This window comes from Canis aureus, chromosome 18, assembly GCF_053574225.1.
Source record: "Canis aureus isolate CA01 chromosome 18, VMU_Caureus_v.1.0, whole genome shotgun sequence".
Lineage (NCBI taxonomy): Eukaryota > Metazoa > Chordata > Mammalia > Carnivora > Canidae > Canis > Canis aureus.
The window spans coordinates 27,915,287-27,931,265 of record NC_135628.1 but is presented as its reverse complement, the minus strand read 5'-3'; the positions used below and the strand labels follow the sequence as shown (position 1 = coordinate 27,931,265).

Here is a 15,979-nt window from a genome sequence, read left to right as displayed (position 1 = left end):
ATGCTCTTCCTTAAAAAGAAAGAAAGAAAGAAAAAAAGAAGAAAGAAATGAAAAGAAAGAAAGAAAAGAAGAAAGAAAGAAAGAAAGAAAGAAAGAAAGAAAGAAAGAAAGAAAGAAAGAAAAAAAGAAAGAAAGGAAAAGATTTTTTCTTTGTTCGTTCAGTGATTTATTATTACTTTTGCAAGACATCCTTGTGTACATCCTTTTTCTTTCTAATCAAGTGTGGCTCTCCAAAACAAATATATTTTTGAGAACACATTGGAGTTCTCTCCTGGTTCAAATTTTATCTCTCATTCTCCTAAAGGATATATATGTCAGTAATTAGAACAGGGGCACATTAACTTGTTTTTCTACTTGATTCTTCAACTTTAAGTGAAGGAAATAACAAATATGTTGTTAATATACTCTCAGCACATCCACTGTGAATGGATATGTAAACATCAAAGAAAGAGAGAAACCTTGGCAGTTACATTTTTATTTTTATGGGAAACTGCCTTGTTCTTGACCTTCTCATTGCCTTTCATAGTTAGTACTTTTCTGAAGACTTTTAAATTAGCCAACTTATGGACTGATTTACACTTTGAAAAATGGCATGCAAATACTTAAAACTCTTAGATTAAGTAAAAGGTAAACCTACTGACTACTCAGATTGTTTACTCAGAAACTAAAACTTTTTGCCCAATTGGAGGGCCTGTGGTGTTCCTGCTGCACAATCTGCTTCTTTCTAGGTTTTTATTTTACCCATCTGCTTTTCTGATGGCTAATATTTCAATTTCTAGTTTGTAGTTTTAACTGCCTGCTCCGTGGTAATTGGATCTGGCTATTTCCAGCCTTTCCATCTGGTTCTTGGCTTTGGGCTGTCCAGATTTCATTACTTGTATGTGGTTTAGCTCATACTGACTAAAAATTGCTGCATCTGCCCTCAGACTCTAACTATCTACATCTCTCTCCCCTCTAAACCTTGCTAAGCTTTTCCCAGTTCCTGACACCTATTTACACTTTTAGTCAAAGTTCTAAAGTTATTTTAAAAATAACTTAGATGGGAAAGAATGCTTTCTGAAATAAATTCTAGGCTCACATTTTGCATTTACTTGCAACATTTTATACTGTGATATTTTGACTTTAATATTTAAAATATAGCACAAATAATCTATAATGGAAAAAAGTCTCCCAACTAATTTATGTTTGTTTTTTTATCTTTGATAGTATTAAATTTGATACCTGCTGGTTTATGCATAATGCAGATGTTAACTTTCCTTTTTGTTTCAATCTCTGCAAAAGACATTGTTTTGCTTTTTGTTACCAGTGTCCAAATCACACATATCATACACACTTAGAGAACATAAGTATTTTACACCTTTGTTATTTTATATGGCAATAAATTTCATACACTCACACATACACATACAAACTTGTAAAATGAAGTCTGGTCATTTGATTAGGTGTTTTTTTCCACATGATGCTGTTAGGTACATAATGCTATATAGTTTCTTTGGTTGAAATTTTTACTCAGTTGCCTATCTTTGATCAAAAAGACAAATTTTATTACTGATATCTGTTCTTGTTATAGTGTATGGTCATGGAGAATTAGAATTTAATGAAAGAAGCAATTTTACAATTAGAGTAGGAATAATATGACCAAATTAAAAAATAATCTACCTAAAAACCCATTTAAGTAATAGTTATAAACTGTAAATTGCTACTCTTAAAATTTTTGAAATTTCATGTATTTAATTAAATACATGTATATAACAAAAGGTGCCAAGAATATTAGAACTACCATTGATTGAATGAAAATCTACCTTAGTAGATGTAAGCAAAATGACAAAAGTGATCATGACCATGGACATTTGTTGGTATAGTCTTTTCCCCCAGTCATCTCTTCTTAGGTCTTGGTCACTACTATTATATTACTATTATAGTATCCTATAGTAATCACCATTATTATAATGTCATATTATTATACTATTATCCTCACAGAAGGCTATGATCATCCATCTTAAAAAAATGGTTTGTTCTTTTTCTCCTGGGTTTTAAAAAGAAAACAAAACCAAAAACTTTTTTTGCCCTAATTCCTTTTTTTTTTCAGAAGTTTTTCATATTGAGGCTCTATTTACATAATAAAAAATACCTGATTTTTTTGGTTGCTGTGGTCCAAAAACCAGTCATGTCTCAAAAAGTTTAGGGAATTAAATTGTTGAATCTTGTGTCAGCTGAAACCACTGATTGATAAACTAAACAAATAGCTTTTAGTGGGTTATTATTGCCTTACCAAGCCTCTCCTGATGATCCCCCCCACCTCCCAACAGAAACTTCTTCATAGTGGATCCATTGTTATGATTTTCATACAGGGCTCAACTTAAATTATGTGTAATATAAGCACCATCAAATACCCTGTCTCTTTTCTACCAGGAGACTGGTTTCTCATGACTGTGTTTATTCCTATCTACAGCTACATCTTTGCCAGGCTCAAGGCTGTAGGCATTATGGGCCACAGATGCCAGGCTTCCTAAGAACTGTTTTCCAGTGCTGTCATCAAGCTTCTTCCTTCTGGATTCTTCAGGGAGCAGGGCTGGCAGCTGCGCATATGCTTTGGGGTCTACCATTCAGTTAAACTGTTAATGCTGGGCTCCTGTTTTCCTGGCTCCCTTGAGCTTACTCAAAGAAACAAAATGGTATTCCCATATGTCCCTTATTGTTTTCTTGGCAAATCTCCCTACCTCCTTTAACCTCCCAGATTCTAGTATGTGAGAGACAAACTTTCTTTGTGAAATTTCCTTTCCTCAGAGGCTGTATATTAATAGCATTGATTCTAAAGCAAACTGTCTTTTTAGAAAGTCCTTTTTGAGGCTGAAGTTAACTGGTTTTGAGGACTATATTGGCATATTTCAAAATATTATGCATACCAGTGAATGGTAGTTAAAGGCAACCCAGAAGACTGACCTTGATTTACTAATTTCAATGTCAAATTTTATAAGTGGTTTAGGTATTATTATGAGATACCTCTTGACTTAGTCTTCAAGTATTCTGTAATATAGTATCTTACACTTACATCTCTGTTCAATTTCTTCCCTTCAGAAAGATTCACAAGCCTATTTTAATGTTTTATATATAGAATTACCAATAAAGATATTATACAGTGCTCCTCAAAGACTTGTAGAATTGAATACAAGTAGATAAAGTTTAGCATTTGTCACTAGTAGGTCTTTAAGATGACATAGTTTGATCCTCTTTCTCATAAAAACAGACATGACAGGGCAATCCAACCGTTTACAATGTTTAAAAGACTTAATGCCTTTCTTTTTATTTCTAAGTAAAATTTTATTCCAAGAAATTAAAGCTGGAGAGGAGAATTTTCTACTCACATTATTGTTGCCATGCTAAAAATCATGTGGAACTATTTTTTTATCACAACTATTAGGTAGCTAAAGTGGAAGACCTCAGAATATACAAAGGTTCGCAATTACCATTCATTAGGAACTTTGAGTGGGAGCTAGTGTAAGATATGTTGAACAAATGATAAGCTGTATCATATCCATAGTGATCAACTGAAGATTGTGGGTATTTAACATCTTTAAACAAAATTTTATTTAAATTAAATTAATTAACATATAATGCATTATTGGTTTCCAAGGTAGAAGTCAGTGATTTGTCAGTTTTATATAATACCCATTGCTCATTACATCACATGCCCTCTTTAATGTTCATCACTCCATTATGCCATCCTCCAAAACCCCTTCCTTCCAGCAAGCCTCAGTTAGTTTCCTGTGTTTAAGAATCTCTTATGGTTTATCTCCCACTCTGATTTTGTCTTATTTTATTTTTTCCTCTCTTACTCTATGATCCTCTGTTATATTTCTTAAATTCCACAGATGAGTGAGATCATATGATAATTGTCTTTCTCTTATTGACTTATTTCACTTACATAATATCCTCTAGTTCCATCCACGTCGTTGCAAATGGAAAGATTCCTTTTTCTTTGATGGCTGAGTAGTCCATTGTGTGTGTGTGTATATATATATATATATATATATACACACACACACATATATAACACATCTTCTTTATCCATTCATCCATTAGTGGACATTTGGGCTCTTTCCATAGTTTGGCTTTTGTGAGCATTGCTGCTATAAACAATGGGGTGCAGGTGCCCCTTTGGATTACTATATTTATATCTTTGGGGGTAAATATCCAGTAGTGCAATTGGTGGGTGGTAAGGTAGCTCTATTTTCAACTTTTTGAGGAACCTCCATACTGTTTCCCAGAGTGGTGCACCAGTTGCATTCCCACCAACAGTGCAAGAGGGTTCTCCTTTCTCTGCATCCTTGCCAACATCTGTCGTTTCCTGACTTGTTCATTTTAGCCATTATGAATGGTATGAGGTGGTATCTCATTGTGGCTTTGATTTGTATTTCCCTGATGTCAAGTGATGTGAAGCATTTTTTCATGTGTCTTTTCACCATCTCTATGTTTTCTTTGGAGAAATGTCTGTTCATGTCTTCTGCCCATTTCTTGATTGAATTATTTGTCCTTTGAGTGTTGAGTTTGATAAGTTCTTTATAGATTTTGGATACTAGTCCTTTATCTGCTGTGTCGTTTGTAAATATATTCTCCCATTCTGTAGATTGCCTTTGGTTTTGTTGACTATTTCCTCTGCTGTGCAAAAGGTTTTTATTTTGATGAAGTCTCAATAGTTCATTTTTGCCTTTGTTTCCCTTGCCTTTGGAGACATGTCTAGCAAGAAGTTTCTGCAGCCAAGGTTAAAGATGTTGCTGCCTGTGTTCTCCTTAGGATTTTGATGGATTCCTCTCTCACATTAGGTATTTCATCCATTTTGAGTTTATCTTTGTGTATGGTATGAGGAAATGGTCCAGTTTCATTCTTCTAAATGTGGCTGCTCAGTTTTCCCAACACCATTTCTTGAAGAGACTGTCTTTTTTTCCATTGGCTATCCTTTCCTGCTTTATTGAAGATTAGTTGCCCATGGAATTGAGGGTCCATTTCTGGGTTCCCATTCTGTTCCACTGCTCTATATGTCTGTTTCTGTGCCAGTGCCATACTGTCTTGATGATTATGGCTTTGTAATAGAGATTGAAATCCAGAATTGTGACGCCACCAGTTTGGGTTTTCTTTTTCAACAGTCTTTTGGCTATTTGGGGTCTTTTCTGATTCTATACAAATTTTAGGATTATTTGTCCAACTCTGAAATAAGTTGATGGTATTTTGATAAAGATTGCATTGAATATATAGATTACTCTAGGTGACATGACATTTTAACAATATTTGTTCTTCCAAACCATGAGCAGGATGTTTTTCCATTTCTTTGTGTCTTCCTCAATTTCTTTCATGAGTGTTCTATAGTGTTCTGAGTACAGATCTTTTTTTGGTTAGATTTATTCCTAAGTATCTTCTGGTTTGGGGTGCAATTGTAAATGAGATTGACTACTTGATTTCTCTTTCCTCTGTCTCAGTGTATAGAAATGCAACTGATTTCTGTGCATTGATTTTGTATCCTGCCATTTTGCTGAAATCCTCTATGAGTTCTAGTAATTTTGGGGTCAAGTCTTTGGGTTTTTCATTTAAAGGATCATGTCATCTGCAAAGAGTGAGAGTTTTTGACTTCTTCTTTGCCAACTCAGATACCTTTTATTTCTTTTTGTTTTCTGATTGCTGAGACGAGGACTTCTAGTACTATGTTGAACAGCAGCGGTGATAGTGGGCATCCCTGCTGTGTTCCTGACCTTAGAGGAAAAGTTCTCAGTTTTTCCCCATTGAGAATGATATTTGCTGTGGGATTTTCGTATATGGCTTTTATGATATCAAGATATGTTCCCTCTATCCCTACACTGTGAAGAGTTTTAATCAAGAAAGTGTGCTGTGCTTTGTCAAATGCTTTTTCTGCATCTATTGAGAGAATCATATGGTTCTTGTCCTGTCTTTTATTTATGTACTGTATCACATTGATCGATTTGCAAATGTTGAACCACCCTTGTAGCCCAGGAATAAATCCCACTTGGTCGTGGTGAATAGTCCTTTTAATGTACTATTGGATCCTATTGGCTAGCATTTTGGTGAGAATTTTGGCATCCATGTTCATCAAAGATATTGGTCTGTAATTCTTCTTTTTTTTGTGGAGTCTTTGGTTTGGGTATCAAGGTAATGCTGGCCTCATAGAAAGAGTTTCATAGAAACAGCTTCAGAAGAATAGGTATGGATTCTTCTTTAAATGTTTGGTAGAATTCTCCTGGGAAGGCTTCCTATCCTGCAATTCTTTAAATGTTTGGTAGAATGCCTGTTGGGAGTTTTTTGATGACTTCTTCAATTTCTTTGCTGGTTATGGGTCTGTTCAGATTTTCTATTTCTCCCTGTTCCAGTTTTGATAGTTTATATGTCTCTAGGAATGCATCCATTTCTTCCAGATTACTGAATTTGTTGGCCTATAATTGCTCATAATATGTTCTTAAAATTGTTTCTATTTCTTCAGTGTTGGTTGTGATCTGTTTCCTCTTTCATTCATGATTTTATTTATTTGGGTCCTTTCTCTTTTCTTTTTGATAAGTCTGGCCAGGGGCTTATCAATCTTGTAAATTCTTTCAAAGAACCAGCTCTTAGTTTTGTTGATCTGTTCTGTTCTTTTGGTTTCTATTTCACTAATTTCTGCTCTAATCTTTATTATTTCTTTTCTTCTGTTGAATTTAAGCTTTATTTGCTGTTCTTTCTCCAGCTCCTTTAGGATTTAACATCTTCTTAACACTCCTATTCCCCGAGTCCTTGCTGAAAAGCGGAATCTGATTCTTTTGTTGCACAAGCTCCTACAAGATAAACAGAAGTAGGGGAAGCAAGGCAGGACAAGTGACTATCTGTTTTTCCTCTCTCTGTTTCTGAGTTGGTTTCTGATTGTCTAAATCCATTACCACAGAGTGAGTGGTAGGAAGGGAAGGAGTATTCATTCAAACTTCATGTATGATCTTCTGCACCAAATTTTAACTTTCAATGGTATCGACAAAGATAATGTGAACAATTTCCATTAAACAATTTTCGGCTTCTTTAGCTGAAAGAATGAGCTCTCATATCTCTATGTTGATTGTAATTAGCACTATTTAGGATTGGCGGGGGATAATCCACAAGTTCATATGAATCATCATAGATATTTCACAAGGTGTTAGAGAATGTTGATGGACATATTTGCCTTATTCCACTTTACCTAAATCAGAGGGAAGGGAACACTTATAATTAAAGTGCTTAATGTAACAAGATGAGTAGTAATATTTATATTTTAAATCCTGTTATAACAAATATTAATACCCCATTCCACCCAAAAAAAAGCAAAGGAGAAATCAGAAAGAAGAAAGAAAGAAGAAAGAAAGAAAGAAAGAAAGAAAAGAAAGAAAGAAAGAAAGAAAGAAAGAAAGAAAGAAAGAAAGAAAAAGAAAGAAAGAAGAAAATAAACCCACCCATGCAACAACTAAAACATCTAAAACAGGATCCAACAGACAACATAATCACTTCAAGCAATGATTTTTAAAAAACAAAATTTTACTATAATAGGAAAACATTAAAATCTATCCAATTAATTCTTCCAAAAGCACTATATCTTTACCATGTTTCTAACCTCTTTCCCCTGTGCAACATAATATAAAGAAATCAAAATCTGTTACTATAAATAATTTTAAAGTGTGTCAAACCAGCTAATTTGTGCTTTATTTCTATTACTCTTGACCTATCATCATATGCAAGACTTGTACACTTGGCAATCACATTTCTTGGGATTTTAAAAAAGGAACTTATGAGCATATAGATTTTTTGGGAGATTAAGGTGTGCTAGCCTAGCAAAGACATGTAAATTTCAGGTTCTGGGTGCGTTCAGCACTTCTTTTTACTAGTGCCAAATAGCTTATTCACCAATATATTTGATAATTACAGGTATTATTGAATATCAAAGTAGATTAAAAGATTTCCAACTATTTTAATATATATGTTATAATTTTAATATATATGTTATAATTTTAATATATATATATATATATATATATATATATATATATATATATATAAAGGAAATTTTCTTAAAGTCATTTTCAAAATTGATAATGTATCAGTATAATTCCGGGGTAGCTGGAATTTTGGCTTCTAGTGAAATAGTTCAAGCACATAAACCACTGCATATAAATTTCCAATTCAGTAAATGTATTGGAAGCAATAATTCAACCATCACATCTTTACATGGAAATACATGCTGTAGAGTTTTCCATGCTGTGCTTGGTTTTGATACCTAGTATTTCACTGAGGACTGATACTTAAATACATTTAGGAATACTTTAGTGGTAATATTTAGACAATGGGAGGTAATTACTGAATTCTAAATTAGCAGTGCACTACAAGGGAAATTTTAAAAACAGAATTCAATCAGCTGGTTTGACATGCTCAATTAGTTTTTGGATAGTAGGCAATTATACATAAAACATTTTTCTAAGCAGGACAGATTTCTTTGATATTTCTCTTATAGTGTCCCAAAATAGAGTTACATTTAAAATATTAAATTAAAATCTAATATTTGATTAACTGCTCTTAACAAAGAAATACAATCTCATCAATTTATTAATATCACAAAGAATTTCTATACTATGTACTGCAGTTATATTTTTATAAAGGACAAATAAAAATTATTAAGTTGCAAACAGGACTACTGGCTATTACATGTAGTTGGAGGTCCAGATAATTGTTTAATATTTTTGAAAGTGTATAAATAATAGTGACTTTTCTCTTTTGGATTCTGTATGTATTGGCAGATTCTGTTATACAATGTGTTCTTGTCTTTCTACATAACTCTCATCAGTGGTGATTAGGTCTTTATTTTCCATGATTTCTGAAACCTAAATTACTGTATCTCGGTTGGAATTAGTAATGGTTCTTACTACCCACTGAATACCTGCTTGGGGATGTTAGTGAAATGAAAATATATATTTTTTCTGTCCATGAGACCATTTTAATAAATGTAACAAATAAAATGATCAGATTGTTTTACACTCCAAATTTTCAGTTCCATGGCAGTTCCATTTTCAGTATGCCATAGCAAACTGAGCTTATGTAGAGGAATTTGAACTTTGGTTAGGGGAGGTAAAAAAAAAAATCCTTTAAAATGGTTCAAGTGATTTGCTTACTCCTTATCCTTTACTCACCCGGGGAAGGTTTTACTATGCATATAAAGAATACATAAAGTTAGACATTTTGAAAAGTTTGACCAGAAAATGAAAATCCCATCAGTACAAAAGTAGTCTAAAATGATTGATTCCTTTCCTTCTCATTCAAATCCTTTTTTACCTATAGATATTGTTCTAGTTTCCTTTTCCATGGCTAGCTATATAGGAGAAGCAAATAGTCTCCTGCATTTCCCCATATGAAGACATCAGAGAACACATCCTCCTCCTTCTCCTCTTTAACCAAGGAGAAGCATCTATTATACTTATCTAGATGACAACAACCACAACAAAAATATGGATGTGAACACACTCTGGAAACATAGTTACAGTTAGTGGTGCTAGAATACTGCCAAAACTCTATGATTAGTAATGTTCATGACTGAAGAGAATTTAAAACTTGAAAAGAGATTTTAAAAATCAGATTCTTAAGGTAAAATTACATCCCTGTTAAATTAATATAAAGTCACAGAAGAGTACCTTAGCATTCATTTGCTTAGATTAATTACTTAGTCTTCATAACTTTGAATAAAATATAAATCAAGGAATTTTTTCAGGAAGTAAAGTAGAAAGCAATTCAAAATTATATGGATGGGTAGGTTTTACTACTACATTCTGAAGTGCTCAAAAATTAAAAGATTAAATGAAAACATACAAACTTCAAGGTTTGAGAAAACAAGATTTTTCATGAAATGAAAATGATTATTGTTGGCATAGATGAAAAAATAATAGAGTGAGCCTCTGAATCCTTTATTGTATACAGGTTTTCTTATAGTTATAGAGGCTAGTAGATTATTGAGGTTTTTTGAATATATAGTAAATTAACAATTAAAAAGGCTCATTGAAAAATAGTCATTGAAGACATATATATTCTTGAGCCAAGGAAAACCTTGGTTCAAGTGGTATCCCATGCAATAAACCTTTATTCCAGACACTAAAGGGTACAGTAAAATAGAAAACAAATTCCATGTTAAGAAGCTTAGAATTCAGTGTAAAAGTCAGATATTTCTGTAAGAATAATAATTTTATTTTAAGACACTTTTCCACAATAGTTCTTGAAATCAAAAGCTCCATTAATTGTAATTTGTTTATGTGTTTCTAAGAAAGAAGATGTTCCCAAGTCTGATAGTCAACCTCCCACAAAAAGCTAGGGTACAGAAGTTGGGACCTTGGAGATAATGAAGAACTTAACAGCCAAGAGCAAATCTAAGGAATTGCTAGAGGGATAAGAGCCAGAGTAGTTCACAAATTCATTGTATCATTCTTTACTGACCACTGGCTATGTACCAGGCACTATGTAAGTCTAGATGATAAAATGGTGAGCAAAGTCATAACAGGGTGATCCCACTATGGGAAGTATAGATATGACATTAGTTATATAAGTCACAATAATAAAAAATAATAAAGGCAATCACACTAAGAAGTATGTTATTATAAACTGAAACAAGTTCTCAGAAGCAAGGGTTGGCAAATCTCTAAGTGCATATCACAAAGGATCTTGATGCTGACCTTCGGAGGCCCAGGGATGGTTTCCCTGCAGGTGATTTTGGTGCTGAAATGTGCAGATAAGGAAGTGTCATCCAGGTAAAGGGAGAGGGTATATAAATGGAAGACATCTCATTCTGAAGTAGGAGCTTGTACAGAGACCTGTGGCTGGAGGAAACAAGCATGCTGGAGGAACCACAAGGCCACTATAGCCAGAGAAATGGAGAGAAGTGGAGAAATGAAAGTGGATGGTGGTGTAAGATGAAGCTGAAAGGAGGAAAGGCCAAGTTGTACAGTGTGACTAGTCTTAAATGCTTGTATTCAGGTGCCAGACCATCTGGGATAGAATCTCAGCCCTGTCACTTGCTAGGTATGGAACTTAAGCAAGTTCTTTATTCTTCCTATGCCTTGATTTCCTCATTCATGAAGTGAGGGTAATAATGTTATCAGCCCTCAGATGTTTTTAGGATTAAATCAGTAATAAAATATTAGATTTTATTATTTATCATATTTATATTTGCATTATATTATTTTTTACGTATTACACTTATGTGATAGTATTATAGTATAATGCTATTATTGTCATTTTGCCTTGTTTATTTTGTTTTTATTAACAGAGGAAACTTAAATATATTTTTTTTACCCTCAAGACAACAATCCAATATAAGAAACAATTGATGATACCAGAGGGAAAGGGAAAAGTGTAGGTAAGGAGTTTTCAAATAAGTAAGAGGTGGTGGGATTAAGTGCACAGGGGAATTAATTGTTCTTAGGATCAGGGATTGCTGGGGATAGATGGTTAGATTTGATTATGGAAGGAAGAGGCAATTTTATTCCAATTGCTTCTATTTTTTTAAGTGAAATAAGCTAGGTCATCAGCAAATTGTAAAGAATGAGCAGGGGTGGGATGCCTGGGTGGCTCAGTGGTTGAGTGTCTGCTTTTGGCTCAGGGCGTGATCATGGAGTCCTACAATCAAGTCCCACATTGGGCTCCCTGCATGGAGCCTGCTTCTCCCTCTGCCTGTGTCTCTGCCTCTCTCTCTGTGTGTGTGTGTCTCTCATGAATAAATAAATAAATAAATAAATAAATAAATAAATAAATAAATATCTTAAAAAAAAGAATGAGCAGGGGTTAATGGAGATTTGAAGAAATAGAAGAAGGTAGAAATACTCTGCTGAAATAGAGTTAATTGGCTAAGAAATGTAGTATGATTGCTGGGCATCATGGAGAGCCTATCTGAGGTTTGTAATCATGACTTTGAAGGAAGATAAGTTATGTGGCTTTTACATAGGCTTGGTTGTAAGAACAGAGCAGATATAAGTTATATTTAATTAATTTTGTAATTTTTTCAGGGGAGTGTGTTGAAAGAATAAAGGGACAAAGTGACTAGAAGTATTTATGGACTGGATGTGCTCCCAAAACTTGTAATGTGGAACCCAAACTCCTAATATGGCTGTATTCCAAGACCTTTATCTATGAGGGAAAGTCATAGGGATGGGACCCTAATCTGATAGGGCTAGTGCTCTTGTAGAGGTGGAAGAGATACTAGAATTCTCTCTCTATGCCCTTGTGTGTGTACACTCAGAATAAAGGCCACATAAGGACCCTAGGGAAAAGGCAGACATTTGCAAACTGAGAATGCTATCAACGCAGACTCAACCCTGCCAGACCTTAATCTCAACTTCCAGCCTCCAGAACTAGAGAAATAAATTTCTCTTAAGTCTATCCAGCCTGTGGTATTTTGTTATGGTAACTTGAGCAGATGAATACACCAGGGAAGTATATTGGAGGGGAAGAGGGACAAGATATCTGAAAGTATATGCAAAGAAGTGAATACAATGAAGGACCATAAAGTCTAATCAAATAAGGAGGAAAGCGAACATGGTGATAGGGGTGAATGATGGATAGCAAAAGTTAAATAAGGTCAATGGATTGGAAGTCTTGGTGCAGTTGAGCATAAATTGGAAAATAGAACATAGGAGAGTAGGATGTTTGACATTAAGATTATGGAGATGTCTCACCAGTAATGGCAGGGTCTAGAAGTATGACTGTAAATGGAAGACAGTCATTGAAGATGAGGAGCCAGAGAACTGAGAAATAAAGATATTGAAGTGAGTATCTGTATGTATAGATATTGAAATCACTAATAATAATTTTTGGAAGAGTGATGGAGAGAAAGAAATTCAAAAAGCAAAATGTTCAAGAGTGGATATAGATTTAAGTACATAGATTTGAGTGATATTTAAAAGCAAAATCAACAGGAATTGGTCATGAATTAAAATGAAATGGAGGAAGGCTGGGGAGAGGGAGCCATTAAGGATAACTCATTGGTCTCTGACTTGAGTGACTGGATAAAACATGGTTTCATTAGTAAGTTAGAGAAGGCTGTGAGAGATTAGGAGTTTGACCTTGGATATATTGAATTTGAAGTGAACTTTCAAGTGAATATTTAAGTGAAGATATTGAGTAGGTGGGCTGATACTCAATGGAGGGCTTATCTGGGAAATAGAAATCTGTGAAGTATCTGATGATGGGTGGTAATTGAATTCAGAAGAGTGATGGCACAGGCTCAGAAGTAAGTATGAAATGAGAAGTCTAAGACTGGGCCTTGAGTGATTTTCTATTTAATGAGCAAGCTGAGGAGTATGAGCATTCAAGGAAGACTGATTAGGAAATGGAAAGAGAGATAAATAAACCTGGGAAGAATTAAATCACAGAAGCCAAGAGAAGAGAGTGTTTTTAAAAGGAAGATGTAGCCAATAGTGTTTAAAGCTGACCAGGGGCCCTGAAGGCTAAGAGCATAAAAAAGTCTTTGGATTTAGTGACATGGAGGCCATTGGTGACTTTAGTAAAAACTTCTTTAATAGACTAAGGAAGTGAAGTTAAATTAGAGATAGGTAATTGAAGCAGGGGTGAGGAAAAGGAAAAAGAAGACAGCAAGGTAAACCACCTTTCAAGAATTTTGCTTGCTAAAAGGGAAGAAAAGTGTAGCAGTTGGAGGGATCAGTAGGATTAATGATGAAGGTACATAGTACATTGGATATATATATATGTATTTGTATTATTTGGGTTGTTATATATAACGTTTTAATTTTCAATATGGTAGAAACTTGAACTTATTTACATCTCAATGAAATATATATAATTTGGAACTTTAATATGAATTTAATGTTAGTGGGAAAAACGTAAATGATCATGGAAAAGTAGGAGAAGGGGGGATCATAACTGCAGGTGGTAAAATAGATCTGAGGAGGACTAACACTTTCTCTAGTGTAACAGGAGGCAAAAGGAGCCAGACCGCTCCAGGGCTCCGTCTCAGTCATCTTACTGTGTTTATCTTTTCTCTGTGTGTGATCTAGTCCTTTTTTAGAAGAAAGTATTGTGGGGAGTGGGAGCATTGGGCTTTCAAAAGCAGCAGTGAGACACTAGGAGAACACCAGTTCGGTCTTCTCCTGAATGCAGGCTTGTGTAGTATGAGAGAGGAAGCAGCTACCGCTTGAGCAGATTGTGGAAGAAGCGGTCCTGCTAGCTTCAGCTAAGGAAAGGAGGGCTCTCAGAAAAGACATGGAAAATGTAGGGGTATTTGCCATTAATGAGAGCAAAGTGGAAGCTTTGGGTGAATCATAATGACTGAGCAAAGATTTGTAATTGCAAGAAGAAAATGTTCAACCCCAAATCAAGCAGTTTCAGAAACAGTTTAGCAGAATGGTGGAAGTTACTTTGGAAGATTATAAAGTGAAAAGCAGACCCTTTCTCAAGGAATATGTCTGTAAGAGAGGAGGGAAATAGAAACCAATTTCTATTTGGCTTTTTCTCCTCTATAATCTAGCTAATTTTTTATGTGACTTTATTTCCACGTTGTTCCTTAACATTGCTATTCAGATTGACTTTTTTTGTATATAATACTTTATTTTTTGAGTTTTTATTTAAATCCCAGTTAGTATACAATGTAGTATTCATAAATAGTACTTCCCCAAATCCCTTCTTCTCATCATTGTTCATATTTTTCCCTCCTGTCCAGAAAACCCTTTAAAACATTTTTCTACCTTTGTGACCACCACAGCTCTTCCTATAAGACCATTTCGAATCTCTCTCTTGAATTTCTCTTTGTTTTATATTTTTTGATTATGAAATAATTAATATTTATTGTAAAAACATTTGCAAAAGATATGAAATTATAAATTTAAAATAACCCATATAATACTATCGCTCAGATATATCCTACTGCGTCTATTATTTTTAACACTAGTATTTCCAAAGTTGATATCTTTCTGTTCCACTCAGTATTTGTAATAACAAAATTTTAATGACTGTCTAATATTCCATGGTATAGTTATACCGTAATTCACTTAAACATTCTCCTAATATTAGCTAACTTACATAATTCTGATTTTTTGTATTGTAAATAAAACATCTTTTATATAAATGGTTATCTACAAAGTTAGTAACACCTTTAGGGCAAAAATCCTTTAAGTATATTGGTAATTCAAAGGGTAAATGTTTTTAAAGGCTCTAAATATATAGAGATGGATTACTTTCCAAGAAGGTTATGATAAATTATCTTCTTCTAAGCAGTGTTCGTGAGTGTACAAAGTAGCATTCCTTTGTTAGCATAGAGTATTGAAAAAGTTCCAATATCCTGGGTGGAAAAATGTTTCCATTAGGATTTTCATGTGCTTTTGTTTGATTACGAATCTAGTCAAATACTTTTTCTTATAGTTACTGATCACTGGAATTTTTTCTTCTTTGTATTGTCTATCCATGCCCTTTACTTGTAAAACATAGTAGTTTACAAAAATAGTTTTAACTGAATTGTGAAAGACCAATTGTGAATTCTACTGTGAATCCTATTACAGAAATTCATTACATGCTAATTATATTGTTAATTATATATATAGTTATTTTCACCCTGTTGTTTTCCCAGTAGGATATATTGCACCTATCATAAGTTTTACTTAATAATCAATCCTCAGAATTCCTATAGTACACCAAAGTCTCAGTGTAAAATCTTAAAATTTCAATCTCTTTGGTCTTGTGTGGTTCTTTAATAGTTTCTCTGATATTAACCTTTTATTGACAAAAATAGTATGTATTTAAGAACTGTAATAGGAAATATGTTTATCACCATTTCTACATTTACAATTAATATTGTGTTATTTGACTTGTAATTTGCTTCTGAGATTATCATTATGTATATGCTCATCAAAATGTATACCAAATTAATCATAGTATATTGGTTACCATAACATTCTAAAAAAATCTGTGTATATTTAAAGTCCTAGGGAATAGATTA

General features: G+C 33.7%; 1 protein-coding gene across 23 annotated transcripts in view; it reads left to right on the top strand.

Moving 5' to 3' along the window:
* The window catches only part of HDAC9 (histone deacetylase 9), a 1,013,161-nt gene that overhangs the window by 808,212 nt on the left and 188,970 nt on the right, over positions 1-15,979 (top strand). The gene's annotated exons all lie outside the window — the stretch shown is intronic.